General features: G+C 42.3%; 1 pseudogene; it reads right to left on the bottom strand.

The window, feature by feature from the left end:
• Positions 1–12525: 12525 nt before the first annotated feature.
• LOC137297163 (uncharacterized) lies at positions 12526–13661 on the bottom strand (annotated as a pseudogene).
• Positions 13662–17004: the final 3343 nt, after the last annotated feature.

Here is a 17004-nt window from a genome sequence, read left to right as displayed (position 1 = left end):
AGATGTTCATCCTCAGATCTTCACATACTGAAGAGATATTTCTATGTGATGTCCTCAGATCTTCAAATACTGTAGAGATGTTTCTATGGGGTGTCCTCAGATCTTCACATACTGAAGAGATGTTTCTATGGGGTGTCCTCAGATCTTCACATACTGTATAGATGTTCATCCTCAGATCTTCACATACTGAAGAGATATTTCTATGTGATGTCCTCAGATCTTCACATACTGTAGAGATGTTTCTATGGGGTGTCCTCAGATCTTCACATACTGTGTAGATGTTCATCCTCAGATCTTCACATACTGAAGAGATGTTTCTGTGTGATGTCCTCAGATCTTCACATACTGAAGAGATGTTTCTATGGGGTGTCCTCAGATCTTCACATACTGAAGAGATATTTCTATGGGGTGTCCTCAGATCTTCACAAACTGTAGAGATGTTTCTATGGGGTGTCCTCAGATCTTCACATACTGTAGAGATGTTTCTATGGGGTGTCCTCAGATCTTCACATACTGTAGAGATGTTCATCCTCAGATGTTCACATACTGAAGAGATGTTTCTATGTGATGTCCTCAGATGTTCACATACTGAAGAGATGTTTCTATGGGGTGTCCTCAGATCTTCACATACTGTATAGATGTTCATCCTCAGATGTTCACATACTGAAGAGATGTTTCTATGTGATGTCCTCAGATGTTCACATACTGTAGAGATGTTTCTATGGGGTGTCCTCAGATCTTCACACACTGAAGAGATGTTTCTATGGGGTGTCCTCAGATCTTCACATACTGTAGAGATGTTTCTATGGGGTGTCCTCAGATGTTCACATACTGAAGAGATGTTTCTATGGGGTGTCCTCAGATCTTCACATACTGAAGAGATGTTTCTATGGGATGTCCTGAGATCTTCACATACTGAAGAGATGTTTCTATGGGGTGTCCTCAGATCTTCACATACTGAAGAGATGTTTCTATGGGGTGTCCTCAGATCTTCACATACTGAAGAGATGTTTCTATGGGGTGTCCTCAGATCTTCACATACTGAAGAGATGTTTCTATGGGGTGTCCTCAGATCTTCACATACTGAAGAGATGTTTCTATGGGATGTCCTCAGATTTTCACATACTGAAGAGATGTTTCTATGGGGTGTCCTCAGATCTTCACATACTGAAGAGATGTTTCTATGGGGTGTCCTCAGATCTCCACACACTGAAGAGATGTTTCTATGGGGTGTCCTCAGATCTTCACATACTGAAGAGATGTTTCTATGGGATGTCCTCAGATTTTCACATACTGAAGAGATGTTTCTATGGGGTGTCCTCAGATCTTCACATACTGAAGAGATGTTTCTATGGGGTGTCCTCAGATCTTCACATACTGTAGAGATGTTTCTATGGGGTGTCCTCAGATCTTCACATACTGTATAGATGTTCATCCTCAGATCTTCACATACTGAAGAGATGTTTCTATGTGATGTCCTCAGATCTTCACATACTGAAGAGATGTTTCTATGGGGTGTCCTCAGATGTTCACATACTGAAGAGATGTTTCTACGGGGTGTCCTCAGATCTTCACATACTGAAGAGATGTTTCTATGGGGTGTCCTCAGATCTTCACATACTGTAGAGATGTTTCTATGGGGTGTCCTCAGATCTTCACATACTGTATAGATGTTCATCCTCAGATGTTCACATACTGAAGAGATGTTTCTATGTGGTGTCCTCAGATGTTCACATACTAAAGAGATGTTTCTATGGGATGTCCTCAGATTTTCACATACTGAAGAGATGTTTCTATGGGGTGTCCTCAGATCTTCACATACTGAAGAGATGTTTCTATGGGGTGTCCTCAGATCTCCACACACTGAAGAGATGTTTCTATGGGGTGTCCTCAGATCTTCACATACTGTAGAGATGTTTCTATGGGATGTCCTCAGATTTTCACATACTGAAGAGATGTTTCTATGGGGTGTCCTCAGATCTTCACATACTGAAGAGATGTTTCTATGGGGTGTCCTCAGATCTTCACATACTGTAGAGATGTTTCTATGGGGTGTCCTCAGATCTTCACATACTGAAGAGATGTTTCTATGGGGTGTCCTCAGATCTTCACATACTGTATAGATGTTCATCCTCAGATCTTCACATACTGAAGAGATGTTTCTATGTGATGTCCTCAGATCTTCACATACTGTAGAGATGTTTCTATGGGATGTCCTCAGATTTTCACATACTGAAGAGATGTTTCTATGGGGTGTCCTCAGATCTTCACATACTGAAGAGATGTTTCTATGGGGTGTCCTCAGATCTTCACATACTGTAGAGATGTTTCTATGGGGTGTCCTCAGATCTTCACATACTGTATAGATGTTCATCCTCAGATCTTCACATACTGAAGAGATGTTTCTATGTGATGTCCTCAGATCTTCACATACTGAAGAGATGTTTCTATGGGGTGTCCTCAGATCTTCACATACTGAAGAGATGTTTCTATGGGGTGTCCTCAGATCTTCACATACTGAAGAGATGTTTCTATGGGGTGTCCTCAGATCTTCACATACTGTAGAGATGTTTCTATGGGGTGTCCTCAGATCTTCACATACTGTATAGATGTTCATCCTCAGATGTTCACATACTGAAGAGATGTTTCTATGTGGTGTCCTCAGATGTTCACATACTGAAGAGATGTTTCTATGGGGTGTCCTCAGATCTTCACATACTGTAGAGATGTTTCTATGGGGTGTCCTCAGATCTTCACATACTGTATAGATGTTCATCCTCAGATGTTCACATACTGAAGAGATGTTTCTATGTGATGTCCTCAGATCTTCACATACTGTAGAAATGTTTCTATGGGGTGTCCTCAGATCTTCACACACTGAAGAGATGTTTCTATGGGGTGTCCTCAGATTTTCACAGACTGAAGAGATGTTTCTATGGGATGTCCTCAGATCTTCACATACTGAAGAGATGTTTCTATGGGGTGTCCTCAGATCTTCACATACTGAAGAGATGTTTCTATGGGGTGTCCTCAGATCTTCACATACTGTATAGATGTTTCTATGGGGTGTCCTCAGATCTTCACATACTGAAGAGATGTTTCTATGTGATGTCCTCAGATCTTCACATACTGAAGAGATGTTTCTATGGGGTGTCCTCAGATCTTCACATACTGAAGAGATGTTTCTATGTGATGTCCTCAGATCTTCACATACTGAAGAGATGTTTCTATGGGGTGTCCTCAGATCTTCACATACTGAAGAGATGTTTCTATGGGGTGTCCTCAGATCTTCACATACTGTAGAGATGTTTCTATGGGGTGTCCTCAGATCTTCACATACTGAAGAGATGTTTCTATGTGATGTCCTCAGATCTTCACATACTGAAGAGATGTTTCTATGGGGTGTCCTCAGATCTTCACATACTGAAGAGATGTTTCTATGGGGTGTCCTCAGATCTTCACATACTGAAGAGATGTTTCTATGGGGTGTCCTCAGATCTTCACATACTGTAGAGATGTTTCTATGGGGTGTCCTCAGATCTTCACATACTGTATAGATGTTCATCCTCAGATGTTCACATACTGAAGAGATGTTTCTATGTGGTGTCCTCAGATGTTCACATACTGAAGAGATGTTTCTATGGGGTGTCCTCAGATCTTCACATACTGTAGAGATGTTTCTATGGGGTGTCCTCAGATCTTCACATACTGTATAGATGTTCATCCTCAGATGTTCACATACTGAAGAGATGTTTCTATGTGATGTCCTCAGATCTTCACATACTGTAGAAATGTTTCTATGGGGTGTCCTCAGATCTTCACACACTGAAGAGATGTTTCTATGGGGTGTCCTCAGATTTTCACATACTGAAGAGATGTTTCTATGGGATGTCCTCAGATCTTCACATACTGAAGAGATGTTTCTATGGGGTGTCCTCAGATCTTCACATACTGAAGAGATGTTTCTATGGGGTGTCCTCAGATCTTCACATACTGTATAGATGTTTCTATGGGGTGTCCTCAGATCTTCACATACTGAAGAGATGTTTCTATGTGATGTCCTCAGATCTTCACATACTGAAGAGATGTTTCTATGGGGTGTCCTCAGATTTTCACATACTGAAGAGATGTTTCTATGGGATGTCCTCAGATCTTCACATACTGAAGAGATGTTTCTATGGGGTGTCCTCAGATCTTCATATACTGTATAGATGTTCATCCTCAGATCTTCACATACTGAAGAGATGTTTCTATGGGGTGTCCTCAGATCTTCACATACTGAAGAGATGTTTCTATGGGGTGTCCTCAGATCTTCACATACTGAAGAGATGTTTCTATGGGGTGTCCTCAGATCTTCACATACTGTATAGATGTTCATCCTCAGATCTTCACATACTGAAGAGATATTTCTATGGGGTGTCCTCAGATCTTCACATACTGTAGAGATGTTTCTATGGGGTGTCCTCAGATCTTCACATACTGAAGAGATGTTTCTATGGGGTGTCCTCAGATCTTCACATACTGAAGAGATGTTTCTATGGGGTGTCCTCAGATCTTCAGATACTGTATAGATGTTCATCCTCAGATCTTCACATACTGAAGAGATATTTCTATGTGATGTCCTCAGATCTTCACATACTGTAGAGATGTTTCTATGGGGTGTCCTCAGATCTTCACATACTGTATAGATGTTCATCCTCAGATCTTCACATACTGAAGAGATGTTTCTGTGTGATGTCCTGAGATCTTCACATACTGAAGAGATGTTTCTATGGGGTGTCCTCAGATCTTCACATACTGAAGAGATATTTCTATGGGGTGTCCTCAGATCTTCACATACTGAAGAGATGTTTCTATGGGGTGTCCTCAGATCTTCACATACTGTAGAGATGTTTCTATGGGGTGTCCTCAGATCTTCACATACTGTAGAGATGTTCATCCTCAGATGTTCACATACTGAAGAGATGTTTCTATGTGATGTCCTCAGATGTTCACATACTGAAGAGATGTTTCTATGGGGTGTCCTCAGATCTTCACATACTGTAGAGATGTTTCTATGGGGTGTCCTCAGATCTTCACATACTGTATAGATGTTCATCCTCAGATGTTCACATACTGAAGAGATGTTTCTATGTGATGTCCTCAGATCTTCACATACTGTAGAGATGTTTCTATGGGGTGTCCTCAGATCTTCACACACTGAAGAGATGTTTCTATGGGGTGTCCTCAGATTTTCACATACTGAAGAGATGTTTCTATGGGATGTCCTCAGATCTTCACATACTGAAGAGATGTTTCTATGGGGTGTCCTCAGATCTTCACATACTGAAGAGATGTTTCTATGGGGTGTCCTCAGATCTTCACATACTGTATAGATGTTCATCCTCAGATGTTCACATACTGAAGAGATGTTTCTATGGGGTGTCCTCAGATCTTCACATACTGAAGAGATGTTTCTATGGGATATGTGCTCAGATCTTCATATACTGAAGAGATGTTTCTATGGGGTGTCCTCAGATCTTCACATACTGAAGAGATGTTTCTATGGGATGTCCTCAGATCTTCACATACTGTAGAGATGTTTCTGTGGGGTGTCCTCAGATCTTCACATACTGTAGAGATGTTTCTATGTGATGTCCTCAGATCTTCACATACTGAAGAGATGTTTCTATGGGGTGTCCTCAGATCTTCACATACTGAAGAGATGTTTCTATGGGATGTCCTCAGATCTTCACATACTGAAGAGATGTTTCTATGGGGTGTCCTCAGATCTTCACATACTGTATAGATGTTCATCCTCAGATCTTCACATACTGAAGAGATGTTTCTATGGGGTGTCCTCAGATCTTCACATACTGAAGAGATGTTTCTATGGGGTGTCCTCAGATCTTCACATACTGAAGAGATGTTTCTATGGGGTGTCCTCAGATCTTCACATACTGTATAGATGTTCATCCTCAGATGTTTACATTATGTAACCTTAATGACAAGATACTTTAGCTGTGTTGACAAAATAATTTAGCTGTATACACAAGATACTTGCCCAGGTAGCATGAGAGCATTGGGCCAGCATTGGGCCACTGCTGTAAAAAAAATTGGGCCAGTGCTGGCTTTCAGCACTGGGCCAATGCTGAATATCAATGTTGGCCCAGCATTGGCCCAGTGATGGCAGGCCAATATGTAGCCAATACTGACCCATCATTGGCCCAATGATGGCGTGCCAGTCTGTAGCCACTACTGTGCCTTCCTTTTGCCATCCATATCATCCTGGCTTTTTATGATTCTTGTATTCTTCATTGATTAAGGCCAAGAAATCGTATCTTGGTTTTTTCTACCATCCTTTCTTGTGATTGTGACAATCAGTAATTGTACAGATACTGTAAAAAGACTTTTGCTAAAGTAATTACCAACTGCAGGTTAAATTCTAAGGTTTCTGAACAAGAATGAAATACAGTAGAACATGGATATAGCGAACAAACGGATATAGCGAACAAACGGATATAGCGAACAAATTTAAAAGTCCCGTCAATGGTCCCTTTATAATATCATTAAAATTATACGTGAATAATGAACTCGTGAGTAGCGAATTAACGGTTATAGCGAACTGATTTCCTGACCCCAAAGCTTCAGATAATCCAGGCTGTAGAATCAGGAGTAAGATCGAAGACAAACATTGCTCTCGACTTTGGCATTCCGAAATCAATACTCAGTTCCATTATTAAGAATCGAGACTCGATACTGGCAAAATGTGTGTCTAGTGATTTCGGCCCCGCCCGCAAGAACTGCAAATCACCAAGATGTGGAAGATGCGCTCATTTAGATTTCAGTTGCAACAGTGCTTGGATTGACAGGTTCAAACAGAGGCGTGGTATCGTATGCAAATCAGCTCACGGGGAAAGTGCATCAGTTGACCCCAACCTCGTCAATGATTGGCTGAAAACTCGTCTACCTGGCTATCTTGAGGAATACAAACCTGAAAACATTGGCATGCAGAGCAAAATTGTGGACTATGTTAAACGCAGTTAAGTGTTATATTGTTGAAATTGTTGTGATTGTTAAACATGTTCTAGATAATGTATTTGAACAATGAAATCAGAATTTTAATGTCAATGTACAAGAATAAAAATATGTAGTCCATGTATATACATGTCTCTTCATCTCTATAAGCCAATATGGCAGTCAAACGTGAATAATGAACAACGGATATAGCGAACTAAATCCCTCGGTCCCTTGGAGTTCATTATATCCATGTTCTACTGTATAAAAGTTTAAAGAAACGGAACATGTGTTCACATATCATTATATATCTTACAAAAAATAGAACTTTAACAAACATCTATGAACTGTCTTAAGATATGAAATTCAATAGTGCTGAAATGTGAGTATGTCGTGAATAGTTGGATCTACGCGGTGGAAAACAGAAAACAAAGTAATTAAATGTATCTTCTTAACTTTAATTCTGTCTTTTATAATAAAATGTAATGTAATGAGATTATATCTATCAACAAAAATTATGCTTCATTAGTTTTCAGTGACGCTTTTCTTCTGCTTGGCGAGGGTCCTTTCCCTCCTCCCTCTCTGTCTGGGGCATACCGAAACCACAGTTTTATGTGGCTCTCCAGTTCACAGTCAGACGCCTTTGTGCACACTGGGTTCTTCCGTGCTGCTTCTGAAATGGAAATTGAATTTGGACGTAAAAGTAAATAATTTAAGCTCTATCAATAATTCTCCAATTTCATTAAACATTTTAATGTATATTATTGTTGTATATAAAGTCCCACTTACGTAAATGGATCATATGACTGAGTACTTACTTATAACAACTTCCTTCAGTCGCATCTGTTGGAAGGGTTCTTTTCCTGATGTTCCCTTCCAGTTCACCTGCTTGGCGACCGAGTTTGTCATGAGCATTGTCTGGACTCTGCGGACTGTGTCTCCTGTTGACACACCTCCTGCCACTCCAAGTTGCCCAACCTGTTTGAGTGTAACGTTTTCAACAGTTAATTTCCATAGCATTTACTGCTGTATATAATGACCATGTGGGTGTAATATTCCGTACAAACATCACTATTAACTGGCTTTGAATTGTAAAACATGTTTGAATAACTCAAGCAGTGAAGGAAATGAAATTGATCTAAAACAATATTAATATTTACCGCTGATCTAAATCTGGAAGAGTCCACCAGAGAAGTGTTAATTTCTCTCAGTTCCTCGATTGTTTTGAGGGGCAGATGAAGCTCCTCAGCTGGTGTCAAGTCCGTGGAGCCAGTCTGCAAAATCTTTAGGACCTGGTGCAGCAGTTTCTGATTTTCAAGAGCCACTGCTCGAGTTGACTCCACAATCTTCACAAGTTCAACAACTTCCCCTGGTAGATACAAAATACACATAAAACGATTAACAGTTGTTCAGGTTGTGGAAATGGTTTTGTAATCTTGAGCACAAACGTTTACCATTATGATTATGTTGATATATTTAAAAAAGAAGTAATATGAAGCATAGATGTACAACCATTATTATCATACACACCTCTAGTTGCCTCCACTGTCGAACTTGTACCATCACTTCTGGGTGAGTGAGTAGGCCTCCGTACATCCTGTCTGTACAGGAATGGAGAAGGCTCGGGTAAGATCCGTTGCCTGGGGGATCGCCGTGGGCTAGCCGGGACTGACAGCGAAGGTAGGGGTGGAGACAGGTAGGGAGACTGGAAGACGAGGAGGAGAAGGCGGATGCGGAGAAACTCTAGGTGGAGACGGTGCCACAGGTAGGGAGACTGGAAGACGAGGAGGAGAAGGCGGATGCGGAGAAACTCTAGGTGGAGACGGTGCCACAGGTAGGGAGACTGGAAGACGAGGAGGAGAAGGCGGATGCGGAGAAACTCTAGGTGGAGACGGTGCCACAGGTAGGGGGACTGGAAGACGAGGAGGAGAAGGCGGATGCGGAGAAACTCTAGGTGGAGACGGTGCCACAGGTAGGGAGACTGGAAGACGAGGAGGAGAAGGCGGATGCGGAGAAACTCTAGGTGGAGACGGTGCCACAGGTAGAGAGACTGGTAGGCGAGGAGGAGAAGGCGGATGCGGAGAAACTCTAGGTGGAGAAAGTGCCACAGGTAGGGAGACTGGAAGACAAGGAGGAGAAGGCGAATGCGGAGAAACTCTAGGTGGAGAAGGTGCCACAGGTAGGGAGACTGGAAGACGAGGAGGAGAAGGCGAATGCGGAGAAACTCTAGGTGGAGAAAGTGCCACAGGTAGGGAGACTGGAAGACGAGGAGGAGAAGGCGAATGCGGAGAAACTCTAGGTGGGGAAAGTGCCACAGGTAGGGAGACTGGAAGACGAGGAGGAGAAGGCGAATGCGGAGAAACTCTAGGTGGAGACGGTGCCACAGGTAGGGAGACTGGAAGACGAGGAGGAGAAGGCGAATGCGGAGAAACTCTAGGTGGAGAAAGTGCCACAGGTAGAGAGACTGGAAGACGAGGAGGAGAAGGCGAATGCGGAGAAACTCTAGGTGGAGACGGTGCCACAGGTAGGGAGACTGGAAGACGAGGAGGAGAAGGCGAATGCGGAGAAACTCTAGGTGGAGAAAGTGCCACAGGTAGAGAGACTGGATGGCGAGGAGGAGAAGGCGAATGCGGAGAAACTCTAGGTGGAGAAAGTGCCACAGGTAGGGAGACTGGAAGACGAGGAGGAGAAGGCGGATACGGAGAAACTCTAGGTGGAGACAGGTAGGGAGACTGGAAGACGAGGAGGAGAAGGCGAATGCGGAGAAACTCTAGGTGGAGACAGGTAGAGAGACTGGATGGCGAGGAGGAGAAGGCGAATGCGGAGAAACTCTAGGTGGAGAAAGTGCCACAGGTAGGGAGACTGGAAGACGAGGAGGAGAAGGCGAATGCGGAGAAACTCTAGGTGGAGACAGGTAGGGAGACTGGAAGACGAGGAGGAGAAGGCGAATGCGGAGAAACTCTAGGTGGAGAAAGTGCCACAGGTAGGGAGACTGGAAGACGAGGAGGAGAAGGCGGATGCGGAGAAACTCTAGGTGGAGACGGTGCCACAGGTAGGGGGACTGGAAGACGAGGAGGAGAAGGCGGATGCGGAGAAACTCTAGGTGGAGAAAGTGCCACAGGTAGGGAGACTGGAAGACGAGGAGGAGAAGGCGAATGCGGAGAAACTCTAGGTGGAGAAAGTGCCACAGGTAGAGAGACTGGAAGACGAGGAGGAGAAGGCGAATGCGGAGAAACTCTAGGTGGAGACGGTGCCACAGGTAGGGAGACTGGAAGACGAGGAGGAGAAGGCGAATGCGGAGAAACTCTAGGTGGAGAAAGTGCCACAGGTAGAGAGACTGGATGGCGAGGAGGAGAAGGCGAATGCGGAGAAACTCTAGGTGGAGAAAGTGCCACAGGTAGGGAGACTGGAAGACGAGGAGGAGAAGGCGGATACGGAGAAACTCTAGGTGGAGACAGGTAGGGAGACTGGAAGACGAGGAGGAGAAGGCGAATGCGGAGAAACTCTAGGTGGAGACAGGTAGGGAGACTGGAAGACGAGGAGGAGAAGGCGAATGCGGAGAAACTCTAGGTGGAGAAAGTGCCACAGGTAGGGAGACTGGAAGACGAGGAGGAGAAGGCGAATGCGGAGAAACTCTAGGTGGAGACAGGTAGGGAGACTGGAAGACGAGGAGGAGAAGGCGAATGCGGAGAAACTCTAGGTGGAGAAAGTGCCACAGGTAGGGAGACTGGAAGACGAGGAGGAGAAGGCGGATGCGGAGAAACTCTAGGTGGAGACGGTGCCACAGGTAGGGGGAGTGGAAGACGAGGAGGAGAAGGCGGATGCGGAGAAACTCTAGGTGGAGAAAGTGCCACAGGTAGGGAGACTGGAAGACGAGGAGGAGAAGGCGGATGCGGAGAAACTCTAGGTGGAGACAGGTAGGGAGACTGGAAGACGAGGAGGAGAAGGCGAATGCGGAGAAACTCTAGGTGGAGAAAGTGCCACAGGTAGGGAGACTGGAAGACGAGGAGGAGAAGGCGGATGCGGAGAAACTCTAGGTGGAGACGGTGCCACAGGTAGGGGGACTGGAAGACGAGGAGGAGAAGGCGGATGCGGAGAAACTCTTGGTGGAGACGGTGCCACAGGTAGGGGGACTGGAAGACGAGGAGGAGAAGGCGGATGCGGAGAAACTCTAGGTGGAGAAAGTGCCACAGGTAGGGGGACTGGAAGACGAGGAGGAGAAGGCGGATGCGGAGAAACTCTAGGTGGAGAAAGTGCCACAGGTAGGGAGACTGGAAGACGAGGAGGAGAAGGCGGATACGGAGAAACTCTAGGTGGAGACAGGTAGGGAGACTGGAAGACGAGGAGGAGAAGGCGGATGCGGAGAAACTCTAGGTGGAGAAAGTGCCACAGGTAGGGAGACTGGAAGACGAGGAGGAGAAGGCGGATGCGGAGAAACTCTAGGTGGAGACGGTGCCACAGGTAGGGAGACTGGAAGACGAGGAGGAGAAGGCGGATGCGGAGAAACTCCAGGTGGAGGAAGGTGGCATGGGAACAGAGGACGCTCGTGCCACTTTTGTCTTAGTCACCAAATCTTTTGTTTTGTCATCACTTGAGCTGGAACTTGAACTCAGATACCTTCCAGTTGGTCTGAAATGAAAAATAAGTTCAAATCTACTCAATGTACCCAGAAAGGCAAACAATGCAAACAGCTTAAATTGAGCCTTTACACTATGTTTGTCAGTTATTTAGTTCTGTAATAATTATCTTTCAATTCTATGATGACAAATCACATTTATTTAAGCAATTCTTAAATATTTATATTCACGCTTCTAACCATTTTCACTCAAATGTATTTTCTTACTTTCTTTCCGTTGACTCTCTATCATCCTCTGCCTCCGTGTCGAGGTTAGACATGTTGGTTGCCAGGGGTAGTTTTCTCCTCACCTTGTCATACGATTCTGTAATTATCAAAGTGCACTTTCAATTAACTCATCACTATGCCAGTATGTCAGAAATGACCTTGTTAACAATGACCTAATACTTAATTATCATAATTATTTTTATAAATGAATGAATTAGCGTGAAAACATGTTCGGAAAGATATATTAAACTACACTGATAAGCTGCATTTCGTTTGTACTTACCGCGACTGTACATAACTGTGATCGTATACAATTTCCATGTGTCCTTATCGGGTAGGCAGCAGGTCTTCACACTCCTGTCCAGTTGATTACTGTTTTTGAACTTGGGCCAAAAGCAGTACTCTCTCCCTTGTAGCCAAGTGTGGGGCACAATTCCCACTTCATTAGTCTTTTGGAACTTGACTATGTGGTACATTTCCTGTCACAAAGCACTTGTCACTTGAATTTACAGATCAGAATAACATCTTTACTGTGGAAAAGGTTGTGTATACTTATAATTAGCAGTATCATGTCACTGTTTTCTGCATATTTACAAACCGCCTCCATACGGCTGGAATATTTCTGAGTGCGGCGTAAAACAAAACTTAGTCACTGTTTTCTGCACTAATGAAACAACATACACACTTTACTGAATGTTTAAATGTAGCAAAGGAACTACAATAAATGATTCCTTTTCAGGTAAGAGTACATATTTCTTTTGAATTTGTGATAACTCCCCAACGCACAGATGGTCACTTAAATGAGAAACTTCAAAAATTCCTATTGAAGTCGATTTAAGGGGATAAGTGAAGAAATCTTTTTAGATTGGAACTTAGTGTATATGATTAAAATATCTTTGTTTGCATTCTGTACAATATTTTTAATTATTGCAACTTCATTGTTAATACTAACACAGTTATTTCCAATTGAATTTGACAAGAAGAATCGGTCCATGTGAATTTCTTTATATTGTTTCATGTATCCTAGATTGAATAAAACAGGTCTATCTAAATGTTCAAACTTAACACCTTGATTCTCAGAAGTATGTTTACCTTTGTGAAGAGGTGCTTGAGTTTCACCAAAACGTCTTATTATTTGCTGAAGGGGGCACTTTGGTGTTCGAAGTAACTTTTTTAATTTGCCTAAAAAACTCTCAAAAGGAAAAGAGGAAAAATTGTCCAAAGGACCAAATGTTCTTACATCCTGTGATAGATGTACCAAACCATGCACATTATAAACAACCATATCATTCCCATAAAGACGTGAAAAATGTTCAACAAAAAGACACAAGTTGTCCTTGGCAAAATCGCAATAATGTGGAACTAGTAGCGGGGCTGTTAAACAGGTAATATCGACAAAAAGAAGTAGGAAGTTTAAGTACATGGCATTGCACAAAATGTCATTTAGGGCAACCGGTCCATTATATAATAAGAATAGTCTATATTCTGTTGCTTTCCATCTGTCTATTTCCCTGAGAGATCTCCCCTTTCTACAGAATTCCCTTGGGATGTATTTTGAATACAGAGTTAGCTTATCTGACAGTTTGTGTATTGCAGTTGCTCCAATTCTACATCCTACAGAAACAGGACCCTTCATCCATAAGAACAACAGTCTTTTCATAACACCTAGGCACACCAAATGCATATAATCTAGGGGAAACTGGGTAACCATACCTATTGATCATTGACTCAGTGGTGATCTGAATAAATGATGCTCTTCATCAGCCATTTCATCAAATTGAAGATCAGTCCTTAGAGGTGCTTTTGTTTCTGAGAATATCATCTTGTTAAACCATTTACCATTTTGAAGACACTTATCACAACCAGAGTAACCAGTGTGGCCTTTCACTCCTTTAACAAATGCCCTGGCTGGTGTGTCGCATATAAAACATGAAATTGAAACGTTAATTTTGAGGCCACTGTGGTCTAGCCCATCACGATCTAGACCCTTCATTTCTTCTACAAATTCATTCAAATACTCATCCAGTTTTCGTGGTTTGTAAGCTCAATAGAAGAGGCCTATAATAAATGGTTGACCAGAAAAGGGGTGGATGACTCTACCAAGTATTGGCCAGAACGTACTTTTACAAACAGGTAAACCATCAATATTCACTTGAAATTTCACATGCTCACCAGGAATGTTGAATTCCATTTTATCAGAAAGCTGATACGATACAGATCTTGATATTCCAAAATGGAAGTACTGCCCCCCTGCAATGTTTTTCACACCGTAACTCTGAGGAGTAAGAAGCAATGTACGCTGATCCTTAGGGAGAGAAGGGTAGTCAGTACGCAGAATGTCTAATAGTGACGACATGAGGAACCTGGTATTTGATTGACCATTCCCTAAGTTTTGACATCATTATTTCATCTTTGTCTCGATATTCATCTTCAGAGCTGTCAGTTTCAGAACTACTTGTTGCATGGCTAGGTTTTTTATATTCATCACTTACATTTTGCTCAAATCCATAAATTGTGTCATATTTACCATCATTATTAACAACATCTTCAACACTACATGAGCCCTCATCAGAGAATGTTGTTGCAGGTGCTAAAAACTGACTTGCTTGTGATACAGACGTTGATGTTAATGTTTCTTCAGCATTATTTTGTTCTTCAAATAATTCATATTTGCTGACTGATGCCAAAGCTTCTAAATGACTTGAAACCCTTTTCCTAATTTTACGAGATGTCCAGTACGAGTCATCCATTTTGATAAAGTCAATATTCAGGTAAATACAACTTATAATCCTATCTAAAAAGTGATTTAAAATAATAATAGTCTAGTTTGTCTCTTGTCCAAACTAGAAAAGTTTGACAAATATAGATTGCCGTACCTCTGGGGTGCCTTTCAATTTTAATTAATATGTAATCTTAAAAATGAAAATTTCACTCTATCAAGATTGTATGTTTCAAACACTTTCTTTTCATAATATAATTTGAAAGTTTAACAATCCCAGTGAGTCAAGTATGCAGTTGTTACAAAATGTGGTACTGATCGAAAAGTATATGTATTTCTGATTACAGAAAACAGTGACAAGTATAATATTGAAATGAAATGCTGCAGTAAATGGAGGGGATGGCCACGTTTAACTCGGTGGTAGTTACATATCAAATTACAACCATTTCCAAATAACCCATTTATCCTTTAGTAACTTGTTTACATATATTGTAAAACTGTGAAAATATGGAAGACTATACCTTTCATTAAATGATCCTGTCTATCACATGGAAAAGGGACTTGAAATCCGTAAATCCTCGGACAAGTGGAAAAGTGAACAATGGTGTACGATACTGCTCTAAGAAGAAATTCTTCAATTGATAGTCTGCAGCAAATGTCTGTTTCAAATGTTTCCATTGTTTGTAGTTTCTATTAAATTATAATTATACTATAAACTTTTATCATTAGCCAAAACAATTGTGCACTGATTGTGTGAAACTGGACAAGGGCTTTTTAGATATATTTGTAAGTTAATCTTCAAGTTTCTCAACTAAAAGTAGCTCCGGGCAGATGAACTGATAAAGAGGTTAAATTTAGAACACATGGGTCAGTGCTGGGAATCTGCTGGTACCAGCTGGTGGCTGAGGTACAGTGGATCACAGGTGGTGGCCCAGTGCTGTGCCAATGCTGTGAGCCCCATTGCAGGCACAAGCGTAACTCGCAGCAGTAATACAGCATTGGGCCAATGCTGCCGTGCTACCTGGGTTAGCTGTTTTGAGAAGGTATTCCGACTGTGTAGACAAGATACTTCACCTGTTTTGACAAAGTACTCCAGCTGTGTTGACATAAAACTTCAGCTGTGGAGACCAGATACTGCAGCTGTACTGACAGGGAACTGCCGCTATAGTGACATGTAACTTCAGATGTATTGACAAGGCTCTCCAGCTGTATTGACAAGGCTCTCCAGCTGTACTCAGAAGGCTCTCCAGCTGTATTGACAAGGCTCTCCAGCTGTACTGACAAGGCTCTCCAGCTGTATTGACAAGGCTCTCCAGCTGTACTGAGAAGGCTCTCCAGCTGTTTGACAAGGCTCTCCAACTGTATTGACAAGGCTCTCCAGCTCTACTGACAAGGCTGTCCAGCTCTACTGACAAGGCTCTCCATCTGTATTGACAAGGCTCTCCAGCTCTACTGACAAGGCTGTCCAGCTCTACTGACAAGGCTCTCCATCTGTATTGACAAAGCTCTCCAGCTGTATTAACAAGGCTTTTCAGCTGTATTGACAAGGCTCTCCAACTCTGACAAGGCTGTCCAGCTCTACTGACAAGGCTGTCCAGCTGTATTGACAAGTGATGAAAGTGTTCACCGATAACACCTAGTGTGGAATTTTATTGTAAAGTGTGGGTGAAGCCCATTTCTTGTGTCCACACTGTGGTGTTGCTAGAGTATTCATAAAAGCTACAACTGTGTTGACTTTTCTCTCCATACAACGTTCCCATACTCACTCACTTTCTTGTTCATTTTCTGAACAAAACAAGCAATGTTTGGTAATGAGAATGTCATGGTCTGCCATGTGTTTGACAGATGTTGGTTCCTGACAAGAACATATGTTTGACCATCAGTATTGGAGAAATACTACAAACTTGAATGGTTGTACATATTGCAGAGGTAAAAACATAGTCTGGCCTTTATCTTGACCTCATTTATTGTCCGCAGACTCTTACTTGACACCGCAGCATTGACTTTACCTTCATATGTTCATATGGTTCAAACTGTTTAAATGAAACATAAACCTTATTTGGACACAGCTAAATAGTTTTGAATCCTACATGAATATCTTACTTCCTGGCATTAACTCCATGTACAATGGCAACATAACAAAACTAGAACCCACAAACCCACATTCGTGACATGAGAAAGCTGACTGCGTTCCAAACTCATATAAATTCACCAAACTTTACATACTTTGTGGCCCTCTAAAAAATGTCCATCAATATAATTAATATTCATCAACTACTTACAAATTTTCTTGGCCCCTTGTAGCTCCTCAAGACAATAATTGCAATGACAGCAGCCATGTGTTTTTGACCTCAGCAACCTGGATAAACTACCAGCCAGGACCACTTAAAATCCGGATCATTAGTGGCAGTAACGAAAACAAACCCCAGATCAGACTACCGTTAAA

The sequence above is a fragment of the Haliotis asinina genome, chromosome 9 (genome assembly GCF_037392515.1).
Source record: "Haliotis asinina isolate JCU_RB_2024 chromosome 9, JCU_Hal_asi_v2, whole genome shotgun sequence".
Classification (NCBI taxonomy): Eukaryota; Metazoa; Mollusca; class Gastropoda; order Lepetellida; family Haliotidae; genus Haliotis; species Haliotis asinina.
The sequence above is the reverse complement of the archived record's forward strand: the minus strand, read 5'-3'. Positions and strand labels throughout refer to the sequence as shown.